The 25,498-nt window shown below is 44.3% G+C and overlaps 1 protein-coding gene and 1 pseudogene across 3 annotated transcripts in view; one reads left to right on the forward strand and one right to left on the reverse strand.

Annotated features, from left to right (window-relative positions):
- SPECC1 (sperm antigen with calponin homology and coiled-coil domains 1) overlaps nt 1–25,498 on the forward strand; it is a 282,358-nt gene that overhangs the window by 146,578 nt on the left and 110,282 nt on the right. The window lies entirely within an intron of this gene.
- LOC129068711 (S-formylglutathione hydrolase-like) lies at nt 11,386–12,332 on the reverse strand (annotated as a pseudogene).

Here is a 25,498-nt window from a genome sequence, read left to right on the forward strand (position 1 = left end):
CCCTAAATTTCTTCTGCCTTTTCCCCCAGGATCCTTCATGCTCTACTCCTCTAGTCTGCCTCTCAGCCTTTCACATGGCTAGAACATTATGTTTTGTAATTAGTTGATTCTAAAAATTGAAAAACTGTCAGCATTTAAAATAATAGGATCCCATTGATATTGTAAACTGAAGAATCGGGTAGTGCATTGAGGTTTATGGAGAAGGAAATGTAATCTTCCATTGCTTAAGTTGTGGTCTGCAACAGAAAATGTTATTTTAAAAGAAAACTGGAAGGAGTAAGGAGATTGGAAATGAGCTGGTACAAGTGTTATAATTATTTTCTTTTGAAATTATCTTAACATGCTTTTAACCTATTAGCCAGCTTCTTGATTTTACAATTGTTACAGAGAATTCTTTTCTTCTTGAAGACAGAAAGCAAGATGGTTAAGAGTTTGGGCTTTGGAGCCAGACTGCGGGTTCATAATCTCAATTTGTCACTTTTTAGCTCTGAGACTTTGAGCAAGTGATTTAAGTGCTTTGAGCCTCAGTTTCTTTGTCTGGAAAAGGGCATGTCTATGCAGCATACCTCAGAGGGGTGCGGTGAGGATTCATAGGTTAGAAGAGGTGACCCCTCAGGACTGGCTCGCGCGGAGCGCTGTTCGCAGCCTCCCCCCACCCGACCTCGCGCCATAGTTGGACGTGGCTGCCTGTTCGTCCCATCTCACCCTTAGTAATAGGTGAGTGTGCTGCTTCGTGGGTCCCTTTTCCCCTTTTTTTAAAAAGGAAAATTTCCTTTGCTTTGGCTGTACCACTTCCAATGATTCTCTATGTCACCAAATTTTTATATATTATATCATCTCTATATTCATCTTTTTCTTCTAGTTTTCATTTTAAAATGAATTTAAAATTTTTCATTAACTGTATTTTCTATTTCCTAAATATTTGTCCTCCGTTTTTTTTCTTCTTCACAGAAGTTTGGGGCTAAGTTAAGGGGGAGAGTTGTGGAGTTGGCTGGGGACCTGAGCAGATGAGTTAGTGGCTTCTGTTGTCTGTCAGTTTAGATTTTACGAACTCATCAGAATTCTTAGAGTATTGACTGAGAGGAGAATATAGTGTGCATTTTTTTTACATGTGTTTTGTTCCATAGAAGAATTTCAATTAGAACTAGTGTTCTGAGAGGCATACTTTGGAAAATATGCCCTTTAAGGTATAACATGTGTGTAGGTATGTATACATAGGTGGCGTGTGATAACACGTAGTAAAAAAAGATAAGAAATAATATCAGATATATCTGATACTGTAATAACTGTGGTTAAGTAAAGTCTCCATTAAAAAAAAGAACCCCTCCTCTAGATTAAGACAGAATACAATACATATGCTGCAAGAAAGCATGATCAGATAATACTTGATTTTAAAAAATTAAGTTAGTTAAAGTTGTGACTAATAAAAGACTAGTTCTTTAGGCTTTCAGGTTTAGTATCTTGTTATTCTATTTATAAATCCAGTAAAATTTAATTATCATTAATGAAGGAGATCTTTGATTAACTCAGTCCCATTTACAAACTTAGTTAAGTTTTAAATATTTAAAAATTTTTTAAATTTAATATATTTAGATTCCTGTTAAAAGTCTCACTGACAAACAGATCCAGTTTAGGCCTTATAAATTTCACAAATATTCTTATAAACATAATGATTCTTAAGTCCTCTCATATATTCCAAAACACACATGTTCTCTTTCCAAAATGCAGGTATTTCTTAATACATAATACTTATTTAATTCTTTTAAATATTTTACCACTTGATTCTAAATCTTTTTAGGATTAAAAGGTATTTACACAAGTGTTTTAATAAATGATACTGGGATTTCATCCTGTATAATTTTGAGGGTTGCTTTCTTAGCTTGCTGAGGTTTTTGGCAAAGACAAGGATAGGATTCTAACTTCGGACTCCAGTATCAGCTGGAGCCCCGTGTGCCGTGATTGGGGCATAGTCTAAACATACTTGGTTTGGGTTAAAAAGATAATCTGTGCATGATGATTTTTCTCAACCTTTATCTGAAGGCATCTATATTTTGCCCTTATCCTGATTGACAGCTTGCCTGTAGGATTCTAGGTTTGAAATAACTGTGATCTCTCTGTAACACTGATTTCTAAACTTGAAGGAAATGGTCTTGATGCCCATGTACCTTAGATTCAAATTATATTTTACTTAATTCTTGTAGCTCCTAAAAGGAGCTTCAGACCTCTGTTTAAATATCACGTGGAGTTTGCACTTCTTTGGTACTTAAAATATGTAAATATTTTCCCACCCAACTCCAAAGACCTTTTACCTGATAAATGATTACCTTCTCTTCTTATACTTTCTGTCTCTTAAGGTGGTGTCTTTCTTGATAGTGACACAAACTGTGACTTAACTGTGGCTCTCTCATGGCTTTGTCTGACTTGCAGGGTTGTTCTGCTGAAACAATGGTATCGGTTAAAGACACACACACTGCAAAGGACTTTCTATCAGACGGGACCTCCTGCATTGAAACGAATGGAAAAACTAATAAGTAAAATGAGAGAATTCAATAATTTGTCTCATGCAAACAGTTTTTCTAGATTGTTCATGGAATGGTCCAAGCATTGATCTGTTTTAGACCAGAAAGAAAACCTCATTACAGTATGTTAAGGGAAATTTTACTGTCATTTTTGGATCATAATGCAATGAAATTGTGGATAATAAAAGTTGAAACTTTGAAAACTTAATCCATTTGGAAATTTTGACCCAAATAGAAACTGAAAACTACATTTACAGAATAATAATTCCAATAATAATTTTGAAGTACTTCATAAAGTTACAAATAATAAGCAGATTCATCCCTCTGAAGTGAAGGCTTTTGTTATCAAAAAAGAAAGAATGAAAATAAATGAAGTAATTATTTGACACAGAAAATTAGAAAATAAACTAAAAGAAATCTGGGAGTCGGGAGAGAGTTTTTGAAAGGGGCAGATTAATGAGAAGTAAATTGTGACTTGTCTGTTTTAACTTCCTCTCATCCTTACCACTCAGCAACTCACCTTGCACATGGTTGGCACTTAGCAGATGTTTGTTGACTGAATGAATGAATATATGAATGAAGAAAAAAGAAAAAAACGCTAGAATTTAAAAATCTAAGAGTACTTTCTTAAAACTTTGAAGTAGATAAGCTAGACTAATTTTAAAAAAAATAACAAAAATACCCATAATTAGCAATGGAAGCATGGGTATAATCAGAGATGTTGAGATTTTTTTTTAAGAACAAAAAAATAGAAAACTGATAAAATTGAAATTTTCTAGGAAAATGAAACTTCTAAATTCAATTCATGAAGAAATGAAACACTTGGACAGAAAAATAATCTGTGATTCAAACAGATTTTCAGTTTCGTGCTCTGTCCCTTCTCTTCTGGTACCTCTACGATGTGACTGTTGGGGCGTTTGATATTGTCTCAGAGGCCCTTTAACTGTCCTCATGTTTTGGATTCTTTTTTCTTTCTGCTGTTCTGATTGGGTGTTTTCAGCTACCTTATCCAAACTGCTGATTTGATCTTCTGCTTCATCTAACCTACTGTTGATTCCCTCTAATGTAGCCTTCATTTCCATTATTGTATTCTTCATCTCTGACTGGTTCTTTTTTCTGGTTTGTATGTTCTTTATGCTGTTGAAATTCTCACTGAGTTCCTTGAGCATCCTTTTAATCACTGTTTCGACCTCTGTTTCTGGTAGTTTGCTTGCCTCCATTTCATTTAGCTCTTTTTTCTGGATATTTCTCCTGTTCTTTCATTCGGGAGCATATTTCTCTGTCTCCTCATTTTGGTCGCCTCCCTGTGTTTGTTTCTACATATTAGGTAGAGCAGCTACTTCTCCCATCTTGGAAGAGTGGCGTTGTGTAGTAGGTGTTCTGTAGGGCCCACTGGTGTCACCTGAGCCAGGTGCTCCAGGGGTGTCCCTTGTGTGGGCTGTGTGTGCCCTCCTGTTGTAGTTGAGCCTTGATTGCTGTTTGGAGGGTGACTTTATATTTTTAAACTTTTGAACTTGCTAGCTCAGGGAAGCCTTTTAGGATGGAGAAGACTGAGATTTCATCTGTTGAGTCTGTTGTCCAAATGTGCTTTAGGTAGGAGATGTTTAGTCTGTTGAATTCTGTTTTACTTTTTAAAAATGTTTTTCTGGCCCCAGTCGGAAGAGACCGGCCTATGTTGTAGGGCCCTAGAAGGACCATGAAAACATTGAGCAGTGAAGGTCTCAGTGTACCCTTTCGAAGATGTTGCCATCTGGCAAGGGAAAGCACCTTGCTGGGACAGCCCTTTAACCCCGCCAGCCGGTTGGCACATGTAAACCCTTGCAACGCCCCTTCATGGTGTGTCCTCTCCCCGGCTGTCTGCTGCCATCCCAGTCAGCCATCGAGGCTGCGGGCATCCCCCTTCTCCAGCTGAGCAAGAGCTTGAGGGCCCCTGGGGGCTGTGCTGTCCCCTGGCCCCCGGCTCACCGCAGAGGCCCTAGCAGGCAGGACAGTTTTATTGCATTCGTGGCTTGCTCTCCCTTGTATTTCCAGGAAGTTTTTGAATTCTCAGCAGAAAGTAGGCTTGATATTTTAAATTTAATGTGGTTGGCCAAATATTTAAAATTGAGATTAAAAAAAATCATTTAATGTTATGAACTTCAGCAAAACTGCTTTCACTGTTTTTCCACATTCCACATCGCTGCAAATGTAACCCCGGTATCCTGGACCAAGGACTCCCCTGGGGCTGGCACATGGAGCTCGGCCACCCACTGTCACCCTGCATCCCTGCCCGGGAGGCTGGACACAGCGCCCCCTCCAATCTTCCTCTGTCTCTCACAGCTCATGTCTGTTTGTAAATAGTCTCTCACTATTATCCTCTGCCTCTGTTACTTCAGAAAAATTAGTCTTTTCTTCTTCACTCTTTATCCTCCCCTCATTTCCAGCTACTTGTTCCAAATTGAACCTAATTATGGATAAGTGGTAAAGATTAGGGGTTATGATAAAACTGGGAAAGTAGTCATAAATTTTGACCTGAAACTATATCCAATAAAGAACTAGTGCCAACAACCCCCAAAGCCCTTGAAAATCCCCTTTGTTTTGTCTGCCAAAGAATTCATCTCCTTCTTCTAATTGGTCTTGCTTTTCTCTCTAGCAACAGTAGCCAAATTAAAAATAAAACCTTGGAAGGTTAAATTATCAGCAGCCTAGCCTTCTGATTTATCAACAGATAAACAAAGAGTCTATTCATAGTGGTCATAAAACTATTATGAAAATTATGTGTATAGTTTTATTTTCGTTTCTTCTGCTCTCCCTTCAAGCTGATTGCACCACATTGTGCCAGAGTGTGGAGTCATAGTTTGCAGACTGGACCAAAGCTGTGGTAAAGTCCGCCCGTTAATAAAGGGGGGTAGCCGGGGCGGGGGGCCGTCTGTGTGTGTGTCCCTCCCAGCTTCCCGGACCTCCTAACCGGCTGTGGCGTTCTGCTCCTGTGCCTTATGCCTTCATAGGGATTTTCAGTCAGTAATTGCGATTAAAAAAGAATGAAAATCAAGAGATAACACTAACTGGATGAGTGATTATATGTTAATATAAACTGTACGTCAGTTTGACCTCTTCTTTATAATTTCTGGTATCCAGAGCCTTCCGCGGACCATTTCAGATACAAAGTAGCTCTTAAAGTATCACAAACATCCCGTTACCTTTTCCCCATTTCTTAGGTGGTCACTGTCGAGGTCAGTTGTCACCAGCCTCGCCTCGCGGGGTGCCCCGGGGGCCTCGCGCGGGCTGTGGTCAGTCCACGCCGGGGCCATGAGCCCCTGCGCGTTCCGCACTCCCCTCCTCCGTGGCCGGCGGCCTCAGTCTGTGCCGCAGGCCTGGGGACCGTCCCTGAGGCAGCCAGCCCTGTGTGTGACCCGCAGGGTTCTCCTCGAAAGGGTGTGAAGTTTAGGACACAGACGGTTTCAGCTTCTCTGGAGACCTGTTGTTCCCGGTTAATGGCCGTATCTCGGGGGGCTGAACGGCCGCGCCCTCGCGCCCCCACGGCCGGCCCCGCCGCAGCGCGCTCCTCACGCTCGGGCCTGCTCCCGGCTGACTCCCCTGTAGCTGGACCGCCAGACCCACCGTGTCCAGGACAGTCCCAGTTAGCATCCACTGGGGTCGGCCTATGGTTTTTACTCTTAAAAGTGCCGCATATGAAAGATAAATTACACCTTCATTCTGCTTATCCTTTCAGGCCGCCTCAGCTCAGATGTCACCTCCCCAGCCAGACCTTCTCCCCACCAGACAGGCGTCCCTTCCCTCCCGCCCCCCCCCCCCCCAGGGTGAGATCCTTTGTTTGCTGGGACTGTTGAATCAGCCCCTGGGCTTGGCTGGGCTGAGCCGGGGTTGGGGAGCAGTGGCGGAATTTAGGGTTCCTTGGCAGGAAGGCGAGATGAAGCAAGTGGGGTGGGGGGGCGGGGAAGAGGGCTGTGGGCCTGGGTTCCAGGGAGGCTACCGTGGCTGCGTCCCTCCGCCCTCCAGAAGCTTTACTCTGCTCCGCCCCCAGAGGCTGGAGCAGTCAGGCCAGAGGCCTTTAGGAGTGAGGCGGCGCGTGTAATGAGGGGACCTAGGCACAGGGAGACTTCTGGTGAGGCGCAGTTGTGAGCGGATCACAGGAAGCGGGCAAACTCTGTTTTCCCTAGGTGGCGGGTTGGAATGTTGGACAAAACTGTGGATTCAGAGACAGACACTCGAGGTTCATTTCTCCCTTTCTGACCTCAGTGGGCTTTCATGGCCGCAGAAGGACTTGAGCTGTGTCTCTGATGTCCCTTCCGCGGTTGAGAAGTGTGTGATTCTGTCATATGCTTTGGAGGGACCAGACTAGAAAGCGTTTTGAATTTATGCAGATGACTTTTTTCCCCCAATTATAGGACAGAAAAGAAAACTTCCAAATAAGGATACAGGAGCTACTCCGGGAAACAAAGGGAAACAATAACCAAAATACAAGTCTAGCCTTTGCCCTGGCATGAAAAGAATGCAGACTGTTAACTAACCTAAAGGTTTCTGTTTTAGTCATATTTAGGTGAAATGGCCAGCCTTGACCATTATTTCCACAGAAGATTCTCTTCAGCCTTTGAAGACATTTGTGTAGTACTAAGGTGATATATCATCCTCGAGAGTGCGATGGCCACTTTTATCTGTGAAACTCCCGTGCTTAATTGTGTATGTCCCAGGAGCGGTGCTTAGAGGCTAATTTAGAAAACTTAATCTAGGCTCACAAATGATTATGGTGGACATTCAGTAAATACCCCGGTCTGGTGCGGTCACAAACGTGGCTGGGGCACCTCCCGACAGGTCAGCCGCCTAAACGTGAAGGGGTGGTCCCCTGATTACGGGGATGTGTGGACGGCAGTGCGCAGGCTGCCATCAGACCCTAATTGTCAGGGTCGTATCCCACGACGTTGAGAGGTGTTTGATACAGAGGAGGGTGGACACAGCTGAATGTGAAACTGTGTGTACTGATTAAATCTTTGTAGACGTGTAGTCCAGAGGACACGGATCGGTAAACCTCATTTGTCTTATGGGGTGTCTTACAGTTTTTTGAGTAAGCATTTTTTATATTGATTTTTAGAATCATGGATTTGTTGCGCCACCCATTCTTGGGTTCATTGGTTGATTCTGTCTGTGTCCTGACTGGGGATTGAACCTGCAACTTTGGCATATAGAGATGATGCTCTAACCGACTGAGCTACCCGGCCAGGGCCTGAGTAGGCATGTTAGGTCGAGGCCTGAGCTCTTGTGGGTCATGTTTCCTACCACTCTCTTTGATTCTTTACTTTGCCTTTCGCGGGCATTTATTTACCTGTCTGCCTTATAGGCAGTTGAATTTTTGACCTCTGACTTAAAATAAATAAGACTCATTAAAACTAAGTAAGACTAAATAACAACAAATACTATTTTAAGGTTAGTTAAGTTAATACTACACGTGTGTCTTTAGGTTATAACAGACTGTCCTGGTTGCTTCCCAGGGAAATAGGCCTTGCCATGGAAGTCCATCCGTATGCAGAAAGCTTGCAGCAGGAGGCCGAAGGGAGGTGCGGAGTGGTGTGGTGCGGTAGCAGCTGCTGTCTCAGTCTGTCCCAAGGGGAGCTGGAGCTAGGATGGTCCTGCACAGTTGTCCCAATTTGAGGCCGGTGGTCAGACCTCTGTACCCTCCCCTCATCAACCATGGGGATTTTATGCTCCAGCAGAAAATCTGTTTTCTTGCTTTTCCCAGCAGTCTTTCATTTTCTTTATGAGTTTTGCCCTAAAGCGGGCATTCTGATATCCTAAAAGCAAATAAATACCCACCTATATTTTCTACCTTAGTAAAGTTGACTCTCAGGGAGTTGGCTCCGTGGCTGACCACGCATCCTCCTGCGCCGGACTGGCTGAGCCCGAGGTCAGCACCCAGGCCTGACTCACACTCCGCTCCGTGCTGCCAACCCTGCTAGCGCCCGCTTTCCCGGCACCCCTGGCCAGGGCCTCCTGACCACCGCCCCTCTGTGCCTCTGGCTGGGCGGCGGGGGGCTAGGTCACTGCGTGCCCTGCGGAGCGGATGGTGGGATTTGAGGCCTTGTGATGTTATGATACACAAGAAAGATGCATTTGCTCCCCAGTTCCTGGCACAGAGCTCATATAGCCCATGGCACTTCTGAGGGATAGGGGTAAGGGGAGTGTGTTTTGTTACTCATAATAAGCCTCTTTCAGCCATATATGAGTTTGTGCTCTCAAAAGCAGGGGGCTGGTGGTCAGTGGAACCCATGAAGTGATTAGAGGGTTGGAACCGGCAGCCCCATCCCTGGCCTGGGGGGAAGGAGAGGAGGTTTGGGTGTTGAGTTTTAACCACCGGTGGCCAACAGCGTAATCAGTCATGCCTACATGATGTCACCTTCATAAAAACTCCTAACTGGGATTTGGAGAGCCCTCTGGTTGCTGACCACATCGAGGCGCTGGGAGGGACACGCCGGAGAGCGTGTGGGAGCTCCCTGCTACCCGCATACCTTGGCCCTTGTGTCTCTTTCCTTCTGGCTGTCTCTGAGTCGTTTCCTTAACCAGTAATCTAGTAAGTAAACTGTTGCCTGAGTTGTGAGTCATTGTAACAAATTATCAAATCTGAGGCAGAGGTTGTGGGAACACGGGCTTTCTAGCTGGCGGATTGGAAGGACAGCTGTCAACTCGGCCTTGTGACTAGCACCTGACGTGGGGCAGCCTTGTGGGACCGAGTCTGTACCCCGTGTTCACGCCGGAGGTCAGGAGGGCCAGAACTGGTTGGTAGGACACCCAGATGGTGTGCAGAGAGTTGGAGAATTGGTCAGTGTGGGGAAAACTCACACAGTTGATGTCCGACCTTGGTGTGAATACAGTGGAGAAGCAGTTTCTTTTTCAGGCCTCGTGAAGGTCTTGATTCTCTCCTGCGTTCTGCGCAGCGCTGGCGGGGAGCCCTGGCCGGCTGCCGGCAAAGCGTTCCTTGCAGGGCGAAGCCCCCGCCATGGGACTTGTTCACTGTGGGTGCAGCCCCTCTGGCCTGCAGCCCCATGGAGAGGAGGGTGGAGTCCCCAGGCAGGACCCAGGCATCCTGGGGTTCCTGCCTCTCAGCCTCTCACCAAACTGTCGGAACCCTCGCCTCTAGCCTGCGGTTGGAGGACGTCTGCTCCGAGCCTGCCCGGTGCTCAGAGCGCAGGCCGCGGTGTGAACCCTCCCTTTAGCTTTGCCTGGTGGTCGGTCATCCCCTGGGGGTCTTCAGACCCTTTCTTTATGAAGTTTCTCCCATTGCTTTCTTCTTACCATTGGGCTTCCCTATTAAACTTATGTTGGATCTTTTCATTCTCCCTTCATGTCTCTTAATTTAAAAAGAGAACATAACATAGAACATAGAATGAAAGAGAACATTCATCACATTATCCTTTTTCTCAGAATTCTGGGTGTATTTCCGTAGCTGGTCTTCTGCTTCACTGACTGGATTTTCCGTAGTGTTCATATTGCTGGTATTTTTTATACGAAAGCAATCTTTTCTGATGCCAGGTTTCCCCTTTTAATGAAGATGTTTCCCTTTCCAGTCCTATTGGAAATAGGGATGGGAGACTTTCTAGAGATCTGTTTAACACACTGGCCTTGCTGGGTAACGCGGGAGTTCAGGGCCGCTGCCCACCTCTGGTCGCCTGCCTCTCTCCCAGCAGCATTCTCGACCCGAAAGAACACCATGGGTGCCCTGCCCAGGCGCCGGGGCTCCTCTCGGCCCTGTCCAGTCAGGTCCTCATGCCGGGAGCATTCTCCGGCCTCGGCAGGGGCGAGGTGGGAGCGTGTGTTGGAGGCACACGAAGGGCAGGCTCCGGGCAGCATTGCACCGCCTTCCAACTTCCCCGTCTGCATCGTGCCACAGGGTCTGGGTGCAGGCGTGAATCAGACCGCGCAGAAAACAGAACCACACAGAACGTGGCGCACGGAATAGAGCATACTCCTTCCATACATTCAGCCCGGTTTAAGCCATGTTCCGTCCCCTCATGTAAATGTGCAGATCCCTGGAAGTCCACCAGCATGTGACCCTTTGCTGCTGGAGCCGGGACTCCTGCATCTTGGCCTGGTTTCCCTGTTTGCGAGTGGTGGGGTTGCGACCTGGCTGCCCAACGCCTAAGGTGGAGGTAACAGCGCTTCCTCAAAGGGGTTCTCAGAACAATGCCTGGAAGATAATGTGTCAAAAAATGTTTAAAAATGTTAACAAGTAAATTAACAATAAGTGTTAACTCCTTCCCTTTATTCCTCCTCTTGCTTCTCATTTTCCTACTCCTTTTCAGTCATTTTCATTGAGGCAGCAACCTGCAATCCACGTCCCCACTTCCCCTCCCCTACCCCTGCCTGCCCCAAGGTGCTCTCGGTTTATTGTGTTCCTATTTCTGCTGTAACAAGTTACCGCTAACTTACTGGCTTATAAACAACACAAAGTTATTTTCTTATTGTTCTAGAGGTTAAAATTAGGGCTGCATTCCTTCTGCGGACTTCATCTTAAATCCATGTTTGTTTGTTTGCTTGTTCTTTTCCAACTTTTAAAGGCCACCAACATTTTCTTTCTCTCTGTCTTCAAAGTTTATCTCCCCAGACTCTGGTTTTATCATCATATCTTCTTTTTCTTTCTTTCCTTTTTTTAAAAAAGGTTTTATACATTTCTTCAGAAGGTAATTCACCTCTAGAATGAAGCATTTTTAGTATTAGAAATATAGTATTTTGAAATCTTTTTTCCCCTACAGCTCTGTTTATTACAATTTTTATAACCCTAAAGAGATTTTCTTGTCGGAAGTTTTCAAGCATTTAGGTATTTTGGATAATGTCTGGTGTGATCAGCAGCAAAGTTTGCATGAAGTAGTAGCCGTGGTCATAAATAACCCTCCTGCAAACTAAACACACCAGGTTTTTCTTCTGTACAGGCAGCTGTGGAGCTGTCGCGTCCCTCCGAGAGGACCTGGCCAGCTGGCCATCTTCTCCTTGATCAAGTCGTACGTCCGGCTGAGGCCTGGCTAAGCCTTCACGGGATGGGCGGAATCACTAGCCTTCCGTTTACTTTCATCTGCTCCATAATATCCACTGAAGGCGTTTTTTTGCCCCAAGGACAGAGCACCGGAGTGCAAATTGGAGCAAATGCTGACACATTTGTGTTTTGTGGGATGCTTTAAAACACAAGTCAGAGCTCCATGGTCTCCCATGGAGTGGCCAAAATAGACATCCTTTGAGGGAACCTCTGGAAAATTGGCATTTATGAGTTGGGGAAGCTTCTCTGTACGTAAGAGTATGTTCTTTAGTTAGTTTTCTGAGGATCTTCAGTGGCGTCCACGTAAACGCAGCACCGGTGCCAAAGTCCCGGCTCTCTTTTTTTTTTTTTTTTAACTATCATATTTTTAAAATGTATTGTTTGATTTGAGAGCAAGACATTGGTTTGTTGCTTCACTTAATTATGCATTCATTGATAGATTCTTGTATGCGCCCTGACCAGGGATCCAACCTGCAACCTGGGCATGTTGAGGCGATGCACTAGCCAACGGAACACCTGGCCAGAGCTCACCTTTACTATGCAGCCACCAGGGCTGGTACCTGGAGTAATGCCAGCAAGGCCATGTTCCGAGGGAGCCTGATAATAACCAGGTTTTGCTATAAAACTCTGTTGTCAGGTAAAACCAGACAGTCAGTGTGGGGCATTTCCCAGTCACTGCCTTTGGTGGTCAGCAATAGAACATTCCATTTTGCAGTTCAGTTTAACACCGCCATGTTCAGAAACTTCCTGCTGACCCCGTAGCACTTGCTGCTGGACGTCTGTTTCAACACCATTCTTTCTTTTCCTGTCCAACTTCAACTTGCCCTTTCGTCTGCCCCAAAGGGTGATGATCCCCCAGCCCAGGCGGGAAGAGGAACCTGCAGGCAGGGCCTCAGCATTCACGTCTCACTTCTTGGTCTCTGACACTACTCTGGCCCTCATATAAGACCCTGTGGTTACATTGAGCCACCAGATAACCCAAGATAATCTCTTCAATTCAAGATCCTCAACTTAGTCATACTTGCTGGGTCCCTTTGCCATGTAACTCACTCACAGGGATTGGGGTTGGGATGTCTTCGGGGCATTGTTCAGCCTGCCACAGGGGGGAAGACTTGAATAAACTTTCCTGTAGCACACTCACTCCGCAGAGGTGTGCTGGCCGGAGCCGCAGGCAACTCAGGCCAGGACTAGCGCAGCTTCCTGCAGAGTTAGGAAAGGCTACCCAGGCGGGGACGGTCAAGCCGAGTCTTGAAGGATGAAGGGCCTTTGCTGGGGCGGGTTTCAGGCAGAGGAAACAGCGCTTGCCAAGATAAGGGGCTGTGAGAGAATCCAGCAGTTTCAGGGATGCTTAGATCTTTGATGTTGCCAGAACACTAAGGAGGGACGGCAGGCAACACAATGTGTAGTTTAAGGCAGAGCGTCCTGTGCTCGGTTAGGAATGGGTTCTGTGAAGGGAAAGAAACTCACTAGTGGAGCTGTTTTGGTGTTGGGGTTTTTTTTTAAATACAAATGTTTTATCTGATTATGTTAGTAATACATGTTAGTTTTATGGAAAATTAAGAAACTAAAGGAATGTGTTGACTATCTGGGAAGTAAAAATAACTCAGAAATAATAACTCGACATTTCTGTGTGGTGTGATTATTGAGCACGTGTGTGCATGTGCGTATGTACTTTGACACAGTTAAATCATATGGTATATTCAGATTCATATCTTTTATTTATTTTATTTAACGATGTATCATCACAAGATTTCTTCATGACATAAAAATACTCCAAAATATTCTTTTTTCTTTTTTTTTTTTTAGACAGAAGGGAAGGGAGGGAGAAAGGGAGAGAAACATCAATGTGTGGTTGCCTCTCACACACCCCCTCCAGGGGACCTGGCCCACAACCGCCACATGTGCCCTGACTGGGACTCGAACTGATGACCCTTTGGTTCGCAGGCTGGTGCTCAATCCACTGAGCCACACCAGCCAGGACAATGTTCCCAAATATTATTAACATGTTCATAATATTCTACTGCATATAATACCGTAATTTATTTAGTCCTTCTGTTTTTGGATCCACTATTGTTTTCTATTTTAAATAATTCCAATACACAAATCTGTATTTAAGTTTCTGAGTATATCCTTAGGCTTAATTCCTAAAGAGATGCGTACTTGGCTAAAAGGTAAGGTTGTTTGTAAACCCTTTGGTACGCATGTCTGCGTTCTTCCTAAGTGTTACAAATCCGCAGGCCGTGTGGGCGAGCGTGGGTGTTCCACAGCCTTGCCAGCATCCATCACATGTTCCTCAGTGATCCTCCCCGGTCGGATAGGCAGAAAGTATCTCATTGCTTTAGTTTGCATGTCTGTTGAGTTTCATATATTTATTGTCATTTTTTCTTGTGATTTGTCTGTTCTTTTCTCAGTGTTCCATTAGGGTTTTAATGTTATTCTTGTTTGGTATATTAAAACTACCAATTCATTTCTGTTATATTGTTGCAGATAATTTCTGCAGGGTTTTTTTGGGGGGCAGGGAGTAATATATAAATTGTTAATGTTTTCTTGAAATACAGAAGCCTAAAGCTGTTGTAATACAGATTTTTTTTTCATTGTATTTCTTACATTGTTTCTAGGCTTACAAAAAATTTTTCCACCCAAAGGTCACATGTTTTGGGGTTTTGTATTTAATTTTTTAATGTTTATGGTTTTAATTCATTTGGAATGTACTTTGGTATATGATGTAAGAAAATGTTTTCAAAATGTTTAGCAATTATTCCAGCGGCATTTACTGAACAAGACTGCTTTTCCTCACTGGTTTGAATTTGCTCTGTTGGTTTTAATCTTCGCCTGAGGATATGTTTATTGATTTCAGACAGACAGACAGACATCAGTGTGAGAGAGAAGCATCAATTGTCTGCCTCCCGTACATGCCCCAACCCAGGATCAAAGCTCCAACCAACTGAGCCACCAGGCAGGCCTGAATTTGCTGTTTTTTATTTTATGTTAGGTACTTAGATATTCTTGGATATATTTGCTGTTTGCTGTATTCTGCTCCATTGATTACATAATTTTAATTGTAGCTATATAATATTTTAGTATGTGGTAAATCAAATTTTTTTCATTGTAATTTTTTTACCATTTTTTGTCATTCTTTAAGTTACTTTATCTGGTTTCCAAAAACAGAAACAAACAAACAAACAACAACCAGCATGACTTTTGGTGAAAATTGTATTACTTTAGGGGAGAATCAGAACATGTTCCAATATTGAGCTTTTCCTTTTAGGAATGTGATACATATTTTCATTGATTATTTTTGTATTAGTGAAATTTTTTCTATAAAGGGAGAAATGAATTAAAAGCTATGTATTAATGTGAAGATGGGATGGGTGGGAAAATGGCACTATCACTGAGAGGGGAGACACCAGCGAAGTCAGGAGGAGACCTTGAGGGACAATCCCCTTCTAGGCGTTTCCCCTTCTAGGCCTTTCGAGTCGTGTCCCCTTCGAATCCCCTTCTAGGCGTTTCGAGTCGTGTCGGCTACGTGTGAATGGCTCTCCACCTTCTAAGCTGCTCTGTGTGGTGAGGGAAGGTGGTGGTTGGCCAGCAGAGACGCTCTGTATTTCTTCATAGGTTACATGTCCATCCTTCTACCCCACAGGATGCTTCCTTTCCAATGGGAAGAGTCCACGGCAGCAGTGTATGTACTTGCAATTTTACGCGTTTGCTGTTACCACGGCTGCACCACCCCAGCCTTTCTGGAGTCTTTTCTGAGTTTCATCCTCTTTTCACTGTTCTCTCTCTGGTTGATACTTTTCAAGGCTATGGGATGAGATTGGCTTCTCCCTAATTTTAGCAAGCCAGTGTACTTTTTGATGTTTTATTACATGCTGTTTATTTTACTGGGTTTGTGGCTTCGCCTCTCAACTCCATGTTCTTCATCCACAAGCCCGTTAGCTCTGTCAGAGTGACCTCTCCTCCACACTCACTCGTCTGCCTTCAAGTCCCAGCGCAGTCGTGACCCCTTCCGGACCACCGTCTCTGACTCTCTGACTGGACCCCATGTCCTTTCATGCTCCCAAGGCTCCACGTTTACTTTTTTCAGTCCATTTATTGCACTGTATTGAAACCATCTCCTTGTGTATCTGTAACACACATTCCTACCCCAGTATACCTTGTTCCACTGTGCCTGGCACGTGTAAGGTGTTCAGAAAGGGTTTGTTAAAGGCAAAGAATCTGAATTCGACTCATGCCATGGCATAGCAATGGAGAGATTAAACAGGTGGTTGGAAATCCTACAGCTAGAGATTAGTATTTGGGAATCACTGACATGGAGAGGCTGTTGGAAGCTGTGGAAGTGGATGAGGGAGAGGGGAGCGGCCCACCTCTAACGCACCGCTGGTCTGGAGCCTGCGTACGTGGGTGGTGTAGCACAGACCTGGTCCCGTCTTTTGGCCACAGCTACGGCAGAATTGATTCTCCACACAGTGAGAGCCCCAGTGTGTCAGGTATGACAGATTGATTCCTGCCCCTTCCTGCATTCAGTCCTTGAAGGGGCCCCGCTTCCTGCAGGTTCCCGGAGTTGGGGGTGGGAAGGCGCTGGCAGCTGGGAAGGCGCGCTTCCCCTCTGTTTGTTCTCAAAGGCACGAGCTCAGACTGAGATGTTCCTATGGCTCAGTGCAAGAGGACTCCCTGTGCCCGTACGTTCACTGCTGGGGTTACAATGAAACTTCGGTGGCGTCCTCTGTGTGCTGTTCTGCCAGGGCCCAGACCGTGCTGGTATGCTCAGGTGCCAAGGGCCAAACCCATATGCAGGGGGAAGAATGTGACCCGCCTTAAGGGGGATTTAATAACTCGAGATAGAGAACTCCAGGTGAACGTTCAGCACAGGCATAACTAAATCAGAGACTGAAGAAAGCATTCACCAGAAAAAGTAAGTTGGAGTTATTGTTCCTGAATTGACACTTTTACTGGATGAAACACAAAGGATAACAATCCTATTGAGAACTGAATTAGTCTTCTGGAAGGAGTATCTTGTAAAACACAAAAATATAAATATGATGAGCTGAAACACTAGGATTCATAGAAGGGGGGAAAGGATCAGATGGAAAAGACATCATAAATAAAGAAAAGAAGAGCAAACCTTCTAAGCTGAAGGAAATTTTAGACCAGATAAAAGGACTCATGGAATTCTGCGAAAAATGTAATTTAATTGCTAGATTACAGCAATGAAGACAAAAATGCTACCAACTTCTTAGGAAGACAGGCCAGTTTTGAGGAAACTTGGGATGGCATTGGAATGCCCGTGCACTGAAAGCTACGGTAGCATCTGCAGGAACTGTTGATGCTAAAGAACAACTAGCCTTCTATGTCCAGCCACATCAGCCTGGGTTCTCCCATGCCAGCCACAGAAGCTGAGTTTGCTTGGTTTAGGAAGAAAAATAAATTTTTAAAGGATATTGGGTTGCTGTGAAACTGTCCTAAGGCTGAAGAGTGAGGCTTGGAGGCTGTACAGCCAGAAACAATGCCTGAGACCTCACAGGAACTGGCTCATTCAGGGTACTGTTGCTCTGCGCGAGCACAGACGTCGCAGCCCGCTGTAGGCATGCCGGCCCCGGAGCCTACGGCGGGCACCTGGGCAACCGCTGGCCAGGACCGCGATCTTTTTGCAGCCACCACAGCTGCCATTGAGCGTTTCCTGTCATAGTCCTGCCTTTGCAGCATTAGTCCCTGAGCGAAGTCTGGGGCAGATGTAAATAACAGCAGGTTCAAAGGCTGCCCTAGTTGCAAGAGGTTGAGGGTGGAGGTAAGAAAGCAAATAGCCGGCATTTTCAGCTTATTTAATGGGAGGTGGACCTTGTCTTCAACCCAGACTAATAGAGTAGTGATACCCCCAAGCACAGGAAAGGTTTAAAAGCTAGGTAGTCAGAAAGAATGCCAGATACAAATTCCCCTGCCAAGATATTATTCAATGAGTCAGGGCAAAAGAAGGATATTTTTACACATGAAGGGTTTATGTACACAACTTGAGCAAATATTCAAGTGTGCAATTAGATCTGGTGATTGGATCAGTGGAAGCATCAAGCTAGAGGAAGAGGAAGAATGTAATTAGGAATCTGGGGAGCAGTGAATCTGGCAGCATGAAACATGGTGTACATCAATGGAGGAAACTAGTGTGGCTGAAATTCATAATGTATTCTTGAAAAGAAAGATCATATGTTCAGGGAAAATCTAGGAAGTAGCCCAGAACTAAACATTCTGGACTATCTCAGCAAAACCCAGGGTTGCAGGCACAGGCATTCTGGCATGGAGACGTGGAAATTCTCTAAAATTAACCTTACCTTTGTTGGCAAGGGTTGGGGGGCACAGCTATTTAATTGTGATGAAGATTTGTTTAAGACTGTTAGGAATGATCAGTAACCACAGAGTAGAAAAGCATAACATTCCCAAAATAACAGTGATTGAGGATGATAATGAGGGGCAAGTAGATGAGAAAAGAATAAATAGAAGCAATATCAAATCAGCAAAAGTGAGCAGAGGAAAAGAGGTGAAACAAGAGTTAATAAACAGTAAACAAAATGAAGTGCAAACAATAAAACCAAATAGCTGCGCAATAAATATCCTTAAGCTAAATTCACCTTTTAAAAAAACAAAGGTCAGCAATATTAGTATCAAAGCAGAATCCAAGAACAGAATGCATTGACCGGAACAAAGAGGGACATTATGTACTGATAAAAACTAAAAATACATAACTAGGAATAAAAGAATTTAATTTAAAAAACTATTGTACTTAGAGATATAAATTGTTTCTTTTCTAATTTGGTGGGTCCGGAAACTCGGTTGCCAGCCTGGATGCCCACGGGTCCAGGCGGGCGGCGCGTGTGGGTGTGCGGCCGCGGAGCTGCGGCGGTGCGGCCCGTGCAGAGGACTGGAGAGCGCACCGCTTGCCTGCGGCGCCGGGGGGCCTGCGGCGCCGGGGGGGCCTGCGCCCTGAAGCATTTTGCCAGCCAAACCGCAGCTATCTGTAGCTTGCAGGCTGTCAGTTTGCAAGCTGAAACAAATTTAAAAAGCAAAAATATAGAGTTTTTAAATAACATTTAACAAATTTATAGAGTAGGGAATATACAGTCTTCCTCTAGATTTACAAAAGTTGGTCATGTAGTTAGTTACCAAAAACAGAAAGTAAAAACAGGCTGGCCCATGTGGCTCCGTTGGTTGGGCGTTGTCTCACAAATTGAGGGCCACGGATTGCGTTGAGGGCTTGGTCCCTTGCTGGGTGTGTGCAGAGGGCAGCCAGCTGGTGTTCTCTCTCACGTTTCTTTCCCTCTCTTTCTCCTTCCGAAACCCTCTGTGCTCAAAAATAAAAATTAAAGAAAAATACAAAAATTATCATTTTATTTGCAATAATCTATTATTTTGATTCAGTTAAATTAGTAGTAAAAAAAGATGAATATTTAAAAAACTACTTCGGAATTCAGAGACACTTTTAAAATAATCTCTGTACCAAAAGAAAGTCGAAAAACAATTATAAATCATTTAGAGACAAACAGAGGAAGGAGAACTTTGTAGCAAAATGTGTGGAGTAGAACTAAAGCTGTACTCAGGAAAATGTGTAATCATAGATGCTTTTATTAGTATAAGAGAAGGAAGACTGAAAATATATGAGTAAAATATTGAACTTATAAAAACAGGAAAGAAAACAAAATAAAAAATCAATAATGATAAAAACAAATAAATTGGAAAATTTTAAATGGTGAAGAATATAAAAGACTTCACTACTTTGAAAAGGCAAATAATGGAAATTATTTCTGATTGAAGAAAAAAATGAAAAATGTTAAAAATTAGTAAGGCTCTATTGTTACAGGTATGAAAGAAATTAAAAATACAGCCCTGACCAGTGTGGCTCAGTTGACTGGGCATTGTTTGGTAAAGTGAAAGCTTGGCTGTTTGATCCCGGTCAGGGCTCGTGCCTGGGTTGTGGGTTTGGTCCCAGTTTGAGGCGTGTGTGAGAGGCCTCAATGTTTCTTTCTCACACTGATGTTTCTTTCTTTTTTTCCCTTATCTTAAAGTTACAAGTGTTACATGTTGTTGAACATAGACATTGAAAGATCATATGACAGTACAGTAAGTGGTTAGGTTGTAGAGAGCACAAATATACAGGGTGGGGCAAAAGTAGGTTTACAGTTCATATGAAAAATAATACAGTAATTAGTAAGTAGTAATAAAAGAATAAGCTGTGTTTTGTGTATTCACAGTTGTGAACCTACTTTTGCCCCACCCTGTATACCTACAGGAAGAATTTTTTCATTGACCTAATATCATGTGAATATGCATTTCTGACTTGGTAAATTTTCGGTGACAGCATGATACTGTCACTGGATTCAAAAAGCACCAAATCTCAACACAGCTTAGATGGTTCTCTGGAAAATTGGAGCAGATGGCTTAAAAGGCGCTCAAGTTATGGTGAAGACAGTGCAGGAATGTGCAGCTGATGAACTTGGGTCACAGTTTTCTTGAAATTTGAGTATGGGATCAGTATTTCTAATGACTATATTGTACATGTGATTTTAAATATGTTCATATACTTACAGATTTATTGTATTAATATACATTTTATATGTAATTATAGTATATGAACATATATGTGATAAATATGTGCTTTTAATGCACATTTTCTATGTAAATATGTATTACATATTAGATATATACAGTTGACCCTTGAACAACATGGTTTTGAAATGTGCATGTCCACTTATACACCACTTTTTTTCAATAAATACACAGTTGGCCCTCCATATCCGTGGATTTCGTATTTGCATATTCAACCATCGTGAATCGAAGACAGCGTTTTCAGTCTTCTGCTGCGAGTGCACAGATGTGGAGGGCCTACTGTAGGCGTTGTTCTACACCATTCTACATAAGGAACTTGAGCACCCTCAGGTTCTGGGATCCATTCGGGGGTTTCAGGGGTCCTGGAACCCATCCCTCACCGGTACTGAGGCCTTGTAGTTAAGTTTTGGGAGAATCAAAAATGATTTGTGGATTTTTGGCTCCACAGATAACTTTGTGGAGGCATGGGGAGTTGGTGCTCCTTATACCCACATTGTTCAGGGGTCAACTACATCTATATATAAATATTATGTCAATTAAGATAGGGATTTGACTATTTCCAGAATAAAAATGTACTCAAATTGATGAAGAAGCTTGTATTTTCTTTTGTTTTTGTTTTTTGCTCTTTGGGGAAATAGACATCACTATATTCAGGGTGACTGTATTAGAATTAAATTTCGTTGCAAGTAACAAATCCCTGCAAATAATAGCGGCTTAAACAAGACACAAGTTTATTTCTCACATAAAAGTCTGATGGGCAGTCCAGGCTGGCACGGCCTCAGTGGTGTGCGGGCCTGGCTCCTGTTATCCTGGGTCCACTGCATGAGACGGAGACCGGCTGGCCCCAGCCGTGGCGTTTGCGGTTCAGGCAGCGGGATGAGGGAGGGGCGAGTATGGCCTGCGCAGAGGGCTTCAGGAAAGGCTCTGTCCAGCTGGCCAGGTCCTGGACGCCCAGCCGCTAAAGGGGCTGCAGGATGTCCTTATTCTGAAACCACACACCCAATGGAAAATCACGATACTAAGGAAGAAAAAGAAATGCTGGGCTATAACCAGCCTCTGTTATAGACATGTGTAATAATCTGGGGGAAACTGCACACTATCCTGAATATATGAGGTACACCTATAAACAAATAAGGAGAAACTAAATGGCAGAAGAGGTGATGGGACAGGTGAGTAGGCAGCAGTGCGATAAACAATTCGAAGGCCAAAAAAAAAGAGAAAACAAAGATATTGAACATCATCGTAATCAGAGGAATGGAAATCAAAAGAAACCATTTTTCACCCATCAAAAAAAAAATAACAATGTCTAGTGCTGGTCAGGGTCTAGAGAAGCAGGCGCCCCCGTTTGGTGCTGGCGCCGTATTGCGCTCTGACTGCAGTCCTGGAAGGCAGTGCGGCAGTACCTGTTGAGATGGAAAACATGTTCTTTTGACAAAGCGGATCTCATTTTGGGGATTCTGTCCTCTAGAAATAAAAGCACCAGTGCTTAGGTATATATGAATATAGAAAAAATTTGTTAATTGTAGTACTATTTTGGCAGTAGCCCAAATCTAGGAACAATCTGGGTGTTTTTCCGTAGGAACTGGTTAAATGAAGAGTAGGTCATCATTCCCATGAAGTATTATGTTATTAAAAAGAATAGGCTACATCTATTTCTACTGTGCTGGAAGGCTACAGATACAGATATTTTAACTAAAGTGATAAAACAGTTCTCAAAGGAATATTTGCAGCCTAATGTCATATATGCAGATACTATGATGCCAACAAAAGACTAGACCTGTTTGTATCAACATGGACACATTTTTCCATATTTTGTATTGCTATCTCAGGAAACTAGGGGGTTTTGATTATTTCAGTTTTAGAAAGGACATTATTATTTCTGTATGCACAGAGAGGAGAGTTTAGTGATGAAGAGTGTGAACTTTCGAGACCACATTTCCTGGGTTGGAATCCCAACTCAAGCTGTGTAACCTTGGGCATGTTTTCTGGATACATCTGCACCTCTGTTTCCTGTGAGGTGAGATAGGTATAACCACAATACCTGCTCCATAGGGTTTAAGTGTTTGGTGAAAAATAAAGTTGTATGTAAGAGAGGGCTGGTTTTGTTCCTTTTTTTTCCAGTGAAAAATGTTAATAAGTATATTAAGGGTAAGGTAAGGGAGAGTTTATTTTATTTGTCCTGTGGTTAAAACTCTGAGCAGGATTTCATCAATCTGAGACTTTTCTCCTTTGCAGTGAAGAAATGGGACCAGCTTGCCCAAGAAAAAGCAAAACGGGGAGAGCCGTGTACTTGCCAGGGGGTGGACTTCACAGCTGCCTGCACTGTGTCCTTGAAAGTGGCAGTTTGTCAGGATTAGCATCGGCTTCCATGTCTAGACATTTCAGTGAAGAAAATACCACTTTGAGAAATGGAGACACACAGCTAATGGCTTTATGAGATAAAAATCAGTCTCATCAACTGAGGCATGACAAATATTTTCCAGAGGTGGCTGCGCCTCTGTCTCCCACCCCACATGCTCTTCCACAGCGTGACTTGGCCACTTCCTCCATAGAGGACTCTGGAGCTTGAAAACGGGCAGCCTAGCACCGCTTCAGCCAGGGGACTACAACAGAAGGGACACTGTATCATGCCGAGACTGGGTTGTAAGAGGTTGCAGCAACCCTTGTTTGCAGAAACACTCCCGCCTGGAGCCCTGAGCTGGTCCAGAGCAAGTCCAGCCGCTCTGAGCGCACCATGTTGGAGAGGCTGCCCCCAGTACCGCGCCAGCCGCCCAGCTGAGCTCCTGTCTGACGGGGTCAACTGTCAGACCCAAGAGTGAGCCAGCTGGGACATCTGGCCCAGGCGAGCCCTCAGGTGACTGTGGCTCCAGCTGTTCTTGGACTGCAGCCACCTGAGAGCATCTCAGTGAGAACTGCCTGGCTAGGTCCTTGTCAAATCTGTGACCTGCAAAATCGTGAGCAAGATAAAATGGTTGTTCTAAACTGTGAAGTTAGGGGAAACTTGTCCTGAAACAGCGGTCCCTGGAGCCTGAGGGCCCCATGGGCAGCGTCCTGACGGGGACGGCGATCGCTCAGCCGCATCAGCAGAGGCAGAGGCAGTACTAGCTGCTTGCTGCGCGCAGGCTGCGGGGCTCGTAGGCAGGAGGCGCCTGCCTAGTTACAACGGTTGTCTTAAAGTTCAGTATCCCATTTTGGTTTTTTTTTTATTCAGTGTTATATTTTAAACAGTGTATGTTATGCATATGTATAGTAAATATGTGCTAAATGGTATATGTAATTTTTGTTTTTGATTATTGGCTAATATCCCCTGCTGCGGTCTGAAGCCTTTATTGTTTGTTTTAAATTAGTGTGCGATTCCGTTTTCTGTACGTTGTATCACTACAGCAGTGCACTCCGGCACTGGGGAACCACTGGCTCAGACCACATTAGGAACGCTCTTTGTTTAATGTTTGTTTCTAGCATCCGCTTCCCTCCTCTTTCAGGATTCTCCTTGGGTAACTCACCGTTTTCCCACTTTCAGTGGCTCTGCATATCACCTTGACCTCAGTGAGTCAAGGATGGTACAGACCCAGTCGGAATGAAATGCAAGGAGACGTTTGTAGGTGCTTCTGGGAGAGGTTTAGCTCTCTTCATTGGCTTTGAAGCATCAGGCTGCCATGACACTGGGCAGCTCACTGAAGGTGCCCTGCTGAGGAAGGCCAGAGCAAGAGCTGAAGAGAAATGGACCGTACGAATATTACACTTTGATCGAGTGGGACCTGAAGTAGGACCTGCTCCTGGACTCTCAGTTAGGTGAGCCGAAAACTTCTCTTTTTATTGCTGCAAGCTTGAGTTAGGTTTACTGTTGCAATGAAAAGATTCCTAACTCTTAGCGAGCACATCTGCAGCGTTCTGGGGAACATTTCAGAGGGCCCTTGCTAAATCACAGGCTCTCCAGGCCATTCATTGGATGAAGGACCCTGGGTCCCCTGAGGCGTGTTGGGGAGGATAAGGCATATTTTGCTCAAAGAATAGAAGACCAAGGGGAAACAAAGCTGCCCTCAGATATTCAGAAGTCATGTGGAAGAAGCGATAAATTTGTTCTTTGTGGTTCCAGATTGTGTCAGAACTGGAACCAACTTGTGCCACGCTAACGCAGATAGAATTCAGCGCCAGACAGAGACGGGCCGCCTGACTCTGAGCCGCTCAGCGGTGGGGGGCGGCCCCACGCTCGGCTCTCTTTCACTGAAGATGCTTAGTGGGGACTGGAATGTGGGAGCTTAGTACACAGCAACAGAAGCTGAGTGCTACTGATGAACAAACACTTTGTGTGAAAGATTAGGCTGCATGATTTCTCTGTTTCTTTCGGTTCTGAAATAATACAATTTTATGCTTCCGTAGGTATCAGAAGGCACATTATGTGATCCTTGGGCAAATTGTGAAGCCTCAGGCTCTCAGTTTCCTTGTCCATAAAGTGTAGATAATACTTTTAAAAATGATTTTTGTGAGCCTAAAATTAATGTGTATGAAAATGCTTTGAAAACCAAAGCACTACACAAATCTATTTTAATTTCCCTGCATGTGAACTGCAGTTTAAAGAATGGGCAGCTCCCTAAAGTTCTCTTATATTTTGATATGTGGGTAGTTTAAAAAAAAAAGTGATGTTAATCCAAATAAACAGGATTTAGCGTTCCTAGCCCACCTAATTCTCCACCTTCTCCAATTGTAAATACAGATGTAGTCAATGTCTTTTAATGGTGGAACTTGGAAGGTTCTTGGTGGTCACTATGAGAGCTGTACCTGTGCCAAGTGTTTGATTTTAGAGGGTCAGAGCTAAACAGTGATAGAATAGATCATTCTGAGTTGCATGAAGCCTCAGAAATCAGAAAGTCAGTTTTTTCCCCATCCCTACTGAAGGGAAGGCTGCACATCAAGAGGCAGGTTTTTTAATTCACTAAAGCCCCACCCCCTCAGCTCCCCCTCATTCTTCACGTTTGCTGCCTGGAGACCGTGGGAGTGCTGGGGAGTCTCTCTGCAGAGGCGCCAAGCTCTTGGGTTAGGCAGTGAGGGTTTCATTTGGCCCACACAATGGGCGAAGAGGCTCACCCAGTGTGCAGAGCGAATTCTAGGACCAACCGTTCCTCTGTCCACTTCAATTTCAGTGGAAATTAGATGTCCCTCCCTGCTTGGCACTTTTCACAGGGCACGTAGGGGGCCGCCCTTCTGGGGCCGCCCTTCCAGAGCCGCGTTGCGTTTTGGCTTCTCCTGAAGACGACCAACGGCAGCCAGCTCTGTGGGCCGCCTGCAGGAAGCTGGTCAGGACACAGCATTGCCTCCCCGTGACACTGTTGCTGCGTCTCCTGCCTTACCTTGTCTGTAACTCCACACA

The sequence above is a fragment of the Pteronotus mesoamericanus genome, unplaced genomic scaffold, assembly GCF_021234165.1.
Source record: "Pteronotus mesoamericanus isolate MK-2021 breed Mesoamerican mustached bat unplaced genomic scaffold, CSHL_Meso_final contig_22, whole genome shotgun sequence".
Lineage (NCBI taxonomy): Eukaryota > Metazoa > Chordata > Mammalia > Chiroptera > Mormoopidae > Pteronotus > Pteronotus mesoamericanus.